Genomic DNA, 11,919 nt, shown 5'->3' on the forward strand with positions numbered 1-11,919 from the left:
CTAAGGTTGTCACCTCTGGCTAGTTGGGGTGAGGTGTAGGTGGAAGGTGAAATTGGGCTGGAAAATGGAGTGCCTGTGGCAATTGTCTGATATGGGGGCAATGATCATTAGAAGAAATATAGAGTAGGCCAACTTTTTTAAAAAAATATTTTTAAATTATCAATGGACCTTTATTTTTATTTATATATGGTGCTGAGAATGGAACCCCCCCCCCCCGGCCTCACACATGCTAGACAAGGGCTCTACCACTGAGTCACAACCCCAGCCCCAAGGCCAGCTTTTTTTTGGGGGGGCGGAGCCACATCTCCAGCCTTATTTTATATTTTATTGGAGAGACAGGGTCTCACTGAGTTGCTTAATGCCTTGCTTTTGCTGAGGTTGGCTTTGAACTCAAGATACTCCTGCCTCAGTCTTCTGAGCTGCTAAGATTATAGGTATGCACTACCACACCTTGCTGTTTGCAGTTTTTTTTTTAAATAAAAAAATCGTATTTACTTAGAAGCATTTAGAATATCAACAATTGAAACAATTGAAACTTTTTTTTGCAATTACAGAGTGATATTCAGTTAACAGAACAATAATTATCTCATATAAGCTGCATCAGAGACAACTGAAGATGAAAAACTACTGTCCCCATATATAACTAATTTGTGCTGGGCACCAACAAGAACCTGCTTTAAATTTCCAAGCCAATTTACAACCCCCATCCTGTACTAGGCAAGGTTAGTGGTGAGTGAAAATACCACCAGGAAAGGGCTATCTAAAGACACAATCGGTAGTGTGTTATCTATACAAAAAAAAAAAAAAATGACATTGTAGAGTTTAAAAACAAATCTTACGCAGCCTTGCATTTCAATTTTTTTTTCTTGAAAAAGAGTGAGTTGTGTACAGGAGGGTTAAATGTTTTATAAACAAGAAAAAAAAAACCTTCAATAGAACCAACTTATTCATCCTCATCATCTTCTTCATCTTCCTCCTCTTCCTTCTTTTTCTTGCTTTCTTCAGCCTTGACAGCTCCCTTTCTTGCTACATCAGGTTTTCCTTTAGCTCACTAGGTAGCAATACCCTTTTTGTATTTTTCCTTTTATATATATAAATAATTTATCATGATTCATTTATAAATAAAACAAATTACTGACCCCTCAGCTGACAATATAGCTTAAAATTTCCATCAGCTTTAGTGAAACTGAAGAAAGCCATTTCAGTTTTTTCCAAAAACTATATCCAGTGACCACACAAAGTTCTAAGTTTGTAAAGCAAAATGTCTATGATAGAAACTCAACTGTGGCAGACAACAGCACCATCTTTGGTGTTTAATTCTCTGATGTTTCTCTCATGTTGTCCATTTAAGTCCACATCCATATCCATGCTGGAATACTTTATTTTTTTAAGCATTGTAGAGACATTTATTTAATTATTCATTCTTTTTTTTTGGTCTGATTCTGTGGATAAAACCCAAGACATGGTAGGCACGGAGCTTCATCCCCAACCCTTTTTTTTTTTTTTTACTTTTTTTTTATTGGTTGTTCACAACATTACAAAGCTCTTGACATATCATATTTCATACATTAGATTGAAGTGGGTTATGAACTCCCAATTTTTACCCCAAATGCAGATTGCAGAATCATGTCGGTTACACATCCTCAATTTTACATAATGCCCTATTAGTAACTGTTGTATTCTGATACCTTTCCTATCCCCTACTATCCCCCCTCCCCTTCCCTCACATCTTCTCTCTCTACCCCATCTACTGTAATTCATTTCTCTCCTTGTTTATTTTCCCATTCCCCTCACAACCTCTTATATGTAATTTTGTATAGCAATGAGGGTCTCCCTTCATTTCCATGCAATTTCCCTTTTCTCTCCCTTTCCCTCCCATCTCATGTCTCTGTTTAATGTTAATCTTTTCTTCCTGCTCTTCCTCCCTGCTCTGTTCATAGTTGCTCTCATTATATCAAAGAAGACATTTGGTATTTGTTTTTTAGGGATTGGCTAGCTTCAATAAGCATAATCTGCTCTAGTGCCATCCATTTCCCTGCAAATTCTATGATTTTGTCATTTTTATTGCTGCATAGTACTCCATTGTGTATAAATGCCACATTTTTTTTATCCATTCATCTATTGAAGGGCATCTGGGTTGGTTCCACAGTCTAGCTATTGTGAATTGTGCTGCTATGAACATCGATGTGGCAGTATCCCTGTAGCATGCTCTTTTAAGGTCTTCAGGGAATAGTCCAAGAAGGGCAATAGCTGGATCAAATGTTGGTTCCATTCCCAGCTTTCCCAGGAATCTCCAAACTGCTTTCCAAATTGGCCGCACCAATTTGCAGTCCCACCAGCAATGTACAAGTGTACCCTTTTCTCCACATCCTCGCCAGCACTTGTTGTTGTTTGACTTCATAGTGGCTGCCAATCTTACTGGAGTGAGATGGTATCTTAGGGTGGTTTTCATTTGCATTTCTCTGACTGCTAGAGATGGAGAGCATTTTTTCATGTACTTGTTGATTGATTGTATATCCTCCTCTGAGAAGTGTCTGTTCAGGTCCTTGGCCCATTTGTTGATTGGGTTATTTGTTATCTTATTGTCTAATTTTTTGAGTTCTTTTTATACTCTGGATATTAGGGCTCTATCTGAAGTGTGAGGAGTAAAAATTTGTTCCCGGAATGTAGGCTCCCTATTTACCTCTCTTATTGTTTCTTTTGCTGAGAAAAAACTTTTTAGTTTAATTAAGTCCCATTTGTGGATTCTAGTTGTTAACTCTTGTGCTATGGGTGTCCTATTAAGGACTTTGGAGCCCGACCCCACAATCTGTAGATCGGAGCCAACTTTTTCTTCTATCAGACGCAGAGTTTCTGATTTGATATCAAGCTCCTTGATCCATTTTGAGTTAACTTTTGTGCATGGCGAGAAAAAGGGATTCAGTTTCTTTTTGTTGCATATGGATTTCCAGTTTTCCCAACACCATTTGTTGAAGATGCTATCCTTCCTCCACTGCATGCTTTTAGCCCCTTTATCAAATATAAGATAGTTGTAACTTTGTGGATTAGTCTCTGTGTCCTCTATTCTATACCATTGGTCCACCCGCCTGTTTTGGTACCAGTACCATGCTGTTTTTGTCACTATTGCTCTGTAATATAGTTTGAAATCTGGTATCGCTATACCGCCTGATTCACACTTCCTGCTTAGAATTGCTTTTGCTATTCTGGGTCTTTTATTTTTCCATATGAATTTCATGATTGCTTTATCTATTTCTACAAGAAATGCCATTGGGATTTTGATTGGCATTGCATTAAACCTATAGAGAACTTTTGGTAATATCGACATTTTGATGATGTTAGTTCTGCCTATCCATGAACAGGGTATATTTTTCCATCTTCTAAGATCTTCTTCTACTTCTCTCTTTAGGGTTCTGTAGTTTTCATTGTATAAATCTTCACCTCTTTTGTTAGGTTGATTCCCAAGTATTTTATTTTTTTGGAGGATATTGTGAATGGAGTGTTTTTTCTCATTTCCTTTTCATAAGTTTTGTTGCTGATATACAGAAATGCCTTTGATTTATGCGTGTTGATTTTATATCCTGCCACTTTGCTGAATTCATTTATTAGTTCTAGTAGTTTCTTTGTAGACCCTTTTGGGTCTTCTAGGTATAGAATCATGTCATCTGCAAATAGTGATAATTTAAGTTCTTCTTTTCCAATTTTTATGCCTTTAATTTCTTTCGTCTGTCTAATTGCTCTGGCCAGTGTTTCGAGAACTATATTGAATAGAAGTGGAGATAGAGGGCATCCCTGTCTTGTTCCGGATTTTAGAGGGAATGCCTTCAACTTTTGTCCATTCAGAATGATGCTAGCCTGAGGCTTAGCATAGATAGCTTTTACAATGTCAAGGTAAGTTCCTGTTATCCCTAGTTTTTCTAATGTTTTGAACATAAAGGGATGCTGTACTTTGTCGAATGCTTTCTCAGCATCTATCGAGATGATCATATGGTTCTTATCTTTAAGTCTATTGACGTGGTGAATAACATTTATTGATTTCCGTATGTTGAACCATCCTTGCATCCCAGGGATGAATCCTACTTGATCATGGTGCACAATTTTTTTGATGTGTTTTTGTATTCGATTCGCCAGAATTTTATTGAGGATTTTTGCATCTAGGTTCATTAGAGATATTGGTCTGTAGTTTTCTTTCTTTGAGGTGTCTTTGTCTGGTTTCGGAATCAGGGTGATGTTGGCCTCATAGAATGAATTTGGAAGAGCTCCCTCTTTTTCTATTTCCTGAAATAACTTGAAAAGTATTGGTATTAATTCTTCTTTAAAGGTTTTGTAAAACTCCGCTGTATACCCATCCGGTCCTGGGCTTTTCTTGGTTGGTAGTCTTTTGATGGCTTCTTCAATTTCATCCATTGATATTGGTCTGTTCAGATTGTGTGTATCCTCCTGACTCAGTCTGGGCATATCATATGACTTAAGAAATTTATCGATGTCTTCAGTATCCTCTATTTTATTGGAATATAGGTTTTCAAAATAATTTCTAATTGTCTTCTGTATTTCTGTAGCATCTGTTGTGATAGTGCCTTTTTCATCCCGTATGTTAGTAATTTGAGTTCTCTCTCTTCTTCTCTTCGTTAGCATGGCTAAAGGTCTGTCGATCTTATTTATTTTTTCGAAGAACCAACTTTTAGTTTTGTTAATTTTTTCAATAGTTTATTTTGTTTCAATTTCATTGATTTCCGCTCTGATTTTAATTATTTATTGCCTTCTGCTACATTTGCTGTTGTTTTGCTCTTCCTTTTCTAGGGCTTTGAGTTGGAGTGTGAGCTCATTTATTTGTTGGTTTTTTCTTTTTTTGAGGAATGACCACCAGGCGATGAATTTTCCTCTTAAAACTGCTTTCATTGTGTCCCATAGATTCCGATATGTTGTGTCTGTATTTTCGTTTATCTCTAAGAATTTTTTGATTTCCTCCTTTATGTCTTCTGTAACCCATTGATCATTCAGTAACATATTGTTCATTTTCCATGTGATGTAGGATTTTTCCTTCCTTTTTTTTTTATCATTGATTTCCAGTTTCATTCCATTATGATCAGATAAAATGCATGGTATTATCTCCACCCCTTTATATTTACTGAGGGTTGCCCTATGGCATAATATATGGTCTATTTTTGAGAAGGATCCATGTGCTGCTGAGAAAAAAGTATATCCATTTGATGATGGTTGATATATTCTATATAAGTCAGTTAAGTCTAGGTTATTGATTGTGGTATTGAGTTCTATAGTTTCTTTATTCAACTTTTGTTTGGAGGATCTGTCCAATGGTGAGAGAGGTGTGTTGAAGTCTCCCATAATTATTGTGTTGTGGTCTATTTGATTCTTGAACTTGAGGAGAATTTGTTTTATGAATGTCGCAGCACCATTATTTGGTGCGTAAATATTGATAATTGTTATGTCTTGTTAGTGAATGGTTCCTTTTAACAGTATATAATGTCCTTCCTTATCCCTTTTGATTAACTTAGTCTTGAAGTCGATTTTATTCGATATGAGGATGGCCACCCCTGCTTGCTTACGAGGACCATGTGCGTGGTATATTTTTTCCCATCCTTTCACCTTCAGCCTGCGTATGTCTTTTCCAATCAGATGTGTCTCCTGGAGGCAGCATATTGTTGGATTTGTTTTTTTAATCCATGATACCAGCCTATGTCGCTTTATTGGAGAGTTTAAGCCATTAACATTTAGAGTTACTATTGATATATGGTTTGTACTTGCATCCATGTTTGATTATTTATCCTTTTTTTTTTAATTTAGTTTGTTTCTACATGATTATCTTTCCCCCCGCCCTCTGTCTTTACCGAGGCACTTCCCACTGATGGTTTTGGTTATTGTTTTTCATTTCTTCCTCGTGTAGTGTTTTGCTCAAGATGCTTTGCAATGCTGGTTTTCTGGCTACAAATTCTTTTAACTTTTGTTTATCATGAAATATTTTTATTTTGTTGTCATACCTGAAGCTTAATTTTGCTGGATACAGAATTCTTGGTTGGCATCATGGTCTTTCAGTGTTTGAAATACATTGTTCCAGGACCTTCTTGCTTTCAGCGTCTATGATGAAAAATCCGTTGTTAACCTTATTCGTTTACCCCTGAATGTAATCTGCCTCCTTTCTCTTGTAGCTTTTAATATTTTCTCTTTGTTCTGTATATTGGATATCTTCATAATAATGTCTCTTGGCGTTGGTCTACTGTGATTTTGTATGCTCGGTGTCCTGTATGTATCTACAATTTGTATATCCATTTCCTTTTTTATTTCTGGAAAGTTTTCTGTAATTATTTCATTCAGCAGGTTCCTCATTCCCTTGGTTTGAATCTCTATACCTTCCTCTATCCCGATGACTCATAAGTTTGGTTTTTTTATGTTATCCCATATCTCTTGGATGTTTTTCTCGTGATTTTTTACCTGCCTTTCTGAGTTGGCTAGACTCTTTTCAAGATGATATATTTTGTCTTCATTATCTGACATTCTGGCTTCTACTTGCTCCACTCTGTTAGTGATACTTTCATTTGAGTTTTTAATTTGGTTTATAGTTTCCTTCATTTCTAGAATTATTGTTTGATTTTTTTATAATCTCTATCTCCTGATAAAGATGATTAACTTCTTCTTTTATCTGTTTATGTAATTCGTTTTCAATGTGTTCTTTCACTGTTTGAATTTGCTGTCTCATATCCTCTTTCAGGTTCCATTCCATCTGTCTAAGGTGTTCCTTGAGTTCTTTATATGACCATTTTTCTGATGACTCTAGGTCCTCCTGAATATTTAGGCTGTCCTGCATTGTTTGTACTCCTTTTCTTCTTTGCTTTTTGAAGCTGCTCTGTTTGACTACTGAGTTACTGTTTACCCCTATAAATTTATTTGATGCTTGGGAGGAAAGGTATTAGAAGGGAAGGGAAAAAGTCACTAAAGAGAATGAGAGTAAGCAGGTAGAATTCAAGGAAGGGGGAATAAGAAAATTGAAAATAAATGAAAAGACAAAAGAAGAAAAAAAAGTAGTAAATAAAAAAAAGGAAAAAAATTTTTAAATAATAATAAAAAAATTAAAATTAAAATTAGAAGAAAAAAATTTAAAAAAAAATTTACAAAATTTAAAAAACAACAAGAAAGAAAAATGAAAATTAAAAAAACCCCAAATCAAAAAAAAAAAAAAAAAAAACTAATCAATGCAGTCTTATAGTTTGATTAACTTCTCTTCCAGTAGGTGGAGCTGTGCCCACCAGGCCAAGCTTCTCCTGTCAATATGCGGGAACCAATCACTGTGCAGCAGCTCCTCCTCCCAGACTGGGCGAGTCTCCAATCCTGAGTGTCTAGGGCCTCCTCTTGTGTCTAGTCACTTCCCACTTTTCCTCTAGCCAGGCCCCGCTCACCGGTGATGCTCACCACAATACTGGCTACACGCCAGGTCTGCTGTTCCCAGGAGCCCTGTTTTCATGAACGACTGGGCACACTCTCCCTGTTTGCCATTCCCTCAGACCCTAAGTTTGTAGAGCTTGGGGCTGAGAATCCTCAGCAAATTTTACTTGCCCTCCGGTAGCCACGCCCCCAGTAGCTGGTGCAAGAGACCTCAGTTGTCAGCACTGGTGGGAGCGGTAGCCGGGAGTTCTGCGCCGCGGGTCCCGCGCCACTTCTGATTCCCTCGGTCTGGCTATCGCGCTCATGGGAGAGCTGGGGGGGGGCCCTTAAGGTTTCCCCGATGTGTGGAGAGGGAAGGCTAGGGGATTACACACCTGTAGCCGCAGGTTTCAATGAAGTTATCTCCTCCACCGCAGTCTGGTGACGTCAGTTCTCTGCCATGGTGGTATCTCTTGCAAATGGCGACAGTTCGTTTCCCTTTGCCGGGTGACCAATGCAACAGGTGGGTCCTTACTGTCTCTCCCATGCCCCGTTTCAAACCTGTGGCCACTACCTATGAAGGCTCGGCTGGCATTTACCTCTGTAGGATCAGAAGGGCTGACCAGATGTTTCAGCCGGATGGATTAGTGCTGAGTCACAGCTGTTTGTCTTCAGGAAGCAGGAGAACAGGAGCTTGAATTCAGCCGATCCGGGCTCAGTGTGTGTTCTGAGAGGCCCAGACTGTTCGCCCCAGATCCATGTCAGCTCAGCATTGCCTAGTGATCCTGAGCAAACAGCATTTAGACTGTTTACGACTCCCTATGCCCGCACAGCTGAAGAGGTCAGAGACTTGATCTCTCCGTGCCCGCTGCCATGTTGGATCTCCTCGCTGGAATACTTTAAATTGTCCCCTTTTTGTATTTTTCCTTCAGCGGGGCAGCTCTCTTTTCGTAAGGCTGCTTGTCACCTGCAGCAGTGTGATTCCACCTCTCGCCCGGTTTCTTTGCAGCATCACCAATGGATAGGCCAGGGTGTTCTCCCTTGATTTGGGGGCAATACTCAGAACAGAACAAGAAGAAGGCCAACGGAGGCCTCTTGGGTGCATTGGGATCCTTGAACTTCCTGTTTGTTTCCCCTTTAGGAGGGATATAGGTTTTCTCTTTCATAATGGGCCTTGTCCACCTTTCCCAAGTCTTCAAATTTTCCTTTCTCTTTAACAGACATGGTCTTCCACCTCTCTGAGCACTTCTTAGAAAACTGAGAAGTTGACTGAAGCATCTGTGTGCTTCTTTTGTGCTCCTCCCGGCAAGTTTGCACAATGAATGCATATGATGACATTTTGCCTCTCAGCTTCTTAGGATCACCATGTTTAGTTATTTTTTCTCAGTGAGGCAGAGAGTCGCCCAATGCCCATCCGGCTCTCACTTGCTCCAGTGCTGTCCCTGAGAACTCAGTGACTGCAATGGCTGTTGCTTTTTGCAGTTTTTAAAAACATTCTTATGTCTTAAAGTTTCAAAGTCAACTGCTAAAAGTTAGGCTCAGCAACTGTTTGTAAAATGACGGAGCTACCAATGGTAGCTGGAAGTGCAGTCCTGGTAGCTCTCATGTCCCATTTAAGGCCCCACCAGGAAAAGGGAGGAGCTTGGGTCAGGGTCATGGGGTAGGTGAGCCTCAAAACCTTGTACCTTGAGAAACTTGAACATGAAATCTTGAGTGTGAAACTTGCACATGACAATGGGATGGAGATGTCAGACCTTCCCTGACACAGTTCTAAGAAAGAGGTCACAAGATCCAAGGAGAGTGGAACATTAGAGTGCATCTATTAGGTAAGACCTAAGATCCCACCATATGACCTTTCCAGGCAGGCCCAGAAAAAATAAGGTAAGTATTTTTGAAATGCCCTGTAGGGCTGATAGGAGTACACACTGCCAATGAACCAGACGCCCAAGTAAAAGTAGATTAGGTATTTGGGATGGCAAAGGCCATTTATGGAGCCCTTCCCTGCCAGGTCAGGTAGATGTAATTACTGGAAGGGGCTGCAAGGACAGTGCAGGCAGTTAGGATGCCTTGGAAAGCTTTGTGGTTTGATTAGTGTCAATGTGGATTGACAGCCCATAAAGGTGATGTTTGATTTGTGTTTAAAAAAAAAAATCTAGCATTAAGAGTCAAAAGACTGATTCTCACTGAAAAGGAAAATTCTAGTACCTACTTCATTTACCACCCTGAATCAATTTTTGGATTGATCAGAGTCTATTAGCTGGAGGAGAGGCTGGGCTTCCTTGAGGAACACCATCTTATGTAGTATGCTGGTCGTCTTTCTCCCTGGGGATCAGTGGCCACTTGACTGACTAACTGTGCACTAGGGCAAAGAGACTACTCAGAATTTTTACAGGATTGTTAAATATGGTTCTTAAGTTGGGGGAGTGGGCAATGAGGAGACCTGTAATGCTATCGTGGTATTCCTATTTGTGGAGCCAGGCACAGTGGTGCACACCTGTAATCCTAGTTACTCAGAAGGCTGAGGCAGGAGGATCGCAAGTTTGAGGTCAGCCTTTTGACCCAGTTCTTTTTCAGTTGGCCCAGTAAGTGTCAGGACAGTGAACTCCCTTAAAGATAAAAATGTAAAAGTACTGTGAATGTACTAGGAAAAAAACATGGAGAAAACTAGTTAACTAATCTAAGTGTGGGATAGCCTTTCTAAACAAACAAACAAAAAAATTTTAAAACTCAGCTATTAAAAAAACTGACAAATTTTATTCCATGAATTTTAATGTTTCTGTACTCACGTGTCAATAGCATGACAAAGGGTGGTGGTGGCAGGGAGGAAGCACTATTCTCGATTTAAATGACTTGTCAACGTACTAAAATGTGCTAAACCTCACCCCATGATTTTAATTTGTATACCTTTAATTATGAATGAGGCTGAGCATCTTTTAACATGATTTACAAACCAGTTATTCAGTTTTTCGGTGAAAGCAGATTTTTACTTTCAGCCATTCTCCACCCCTGTTGGTAAAGATCAAAACATTTACTAATACATATTCGAATACACCTTAAATAAATAAACACTTATATGCATTTTGGGAAAAAACTCATGTGTGAATTGATGTGGATTTTTTAAAGGGACACTTGACAATATGTTAAAATCATTAACACACATGTCTTTTGACTCAGCAATTCTATGTTGTTGTTGTTTATTGTTTTGTTTTTGTACTGGAGATTGAACCCAGGGATGCTGTACCTCTGAACTACACCCCAACCCTTTTAAAATTTTATTTTTTGAAACAGAGTCTTGGTAAGTTGCTGAGATTTATTTAGCCTTGAACTTGCAATCCTCCTGCCTCAAATTTTGGAATACCTGGGATTAGAGAGGTATGCTCCACTAAGACTGACTTCATCAATCCTATTTCTAGGATAAGAAATATATGTGTGTGAAGCCATATGTATGTGAGCATTGTTTGAAATAGCAAACTCTAAAAACAATCTAAATATCCATTCATGGGAAGCTGGCTAAATACATTATGAAATAACAGTTCAAATAAATACTATGGAGCTGTAAAAAAAATGAATGAAGCAGATATACACATAACATATGCTTCTGTGTGTATGCACAATATTAAAATATTTCTATTATTGTTAAGTGAAAAAAAGGCAAGCACAGTATAGCATACCTAGCAGTCAGTCTTTGAAATATTGAGAACTGCCCCTCTTCTAGGAACTGTCCTAGGTGCTGGAGATACAGAGGTAACCCAAACAGGTCAGATTCAAGCTGACATTCTGGTAGAGCAGAAAAATGATGAACAAGTAAAATAACCCATAAATGAGATAATTTCAGATGGGGGTGGGGAGATCAATGCTATGAAGGAAATTCAACTAAAGCTCAGGACTGTGAAAGATTAGGTGCTGGGGGTGGCGCTGTTTTAGAACAGGTGGTCAAGGGGGACTTCTCTAAGGTGCCATTTGAGTTGAGGCAGCAGGCACAAGGTCCCAGAGGCAGGAAAAAGAGTACTTTAAAGTACTGAGGGGTCCAATAATGGCATAAGCTGAAGACAGTGACTGACAGGTGGGGCAGAGCAGTACAGATCAGGTCTGAAAGACAGGCAGGCTTGGAATTTGCATTTGGTTCTAGAAACGTTCTCAGTGTGCAAAAAAAGGGGCGTAACAGACATACATAAATTCACTTCTTCTTGCATTTGTGCTTGTTTATATGCATAATATATTTGGAAAGAAATATAAGGCTGATAATGGTGGCTGCCCCAGGGATTCTGGGTAGGAAAGAGATTTATGTTTTGTAACATAGTTTTTTAAATGCTGTTTGATATTTTTACTAAGTGCCTGAATTACTTTTTCAATTAAAAACTAGTTAATTTTTTAAACTGTGAAAACATCTTAATATTCAATCTCAGTTGTAATCAGAGAAATGCAAATTAAAACATTAAGGAAAGAAGTTTTTAAGAAGGATTTAAAAACTCATAAAGCTCATGGTTGATGAGGATATAAAAAAAGACTTTTTTTTTACTATTTATATATCTTATTTATGGAAAT

At 38.5% G+C, this 11,919-nt stretch overlaps 1 pseudogene across 1 annotated transcript; it reads right to left on the minus strand.

The window, feature by feature from the left end:
- Positions 1 to 943: 943 nt before the first annotated feature.
- Positions 944 to 8,733, minus strand: LOC308647442 (high mobility group protein B1-like; annotated as a pseudogene). The gene is made up of 2 exons: positions 8,273 to 8,733; positions 944 to 1,051 (listed from the first exon to the last, which is right to left on the minus strand). The product of its transcript is annotated as a high mobility group protein B1-like (transcript).
- Positions 8,734 to 11,919: the final 3,186 nt, after the last annotated feature.

This window comes from Spermophilus citellus, assembly GCF_964194105.1.
Source record: "Spermophilus citellus genome assembly, chromosome: 4".
Classification (NCBI taxonomy): domain Eukaryota; kingdom Metazoa; phylum Chordata; class Mammalia; order Rodentia; family Sciuridae; genus Spermophilus; species Spermophilus citellus.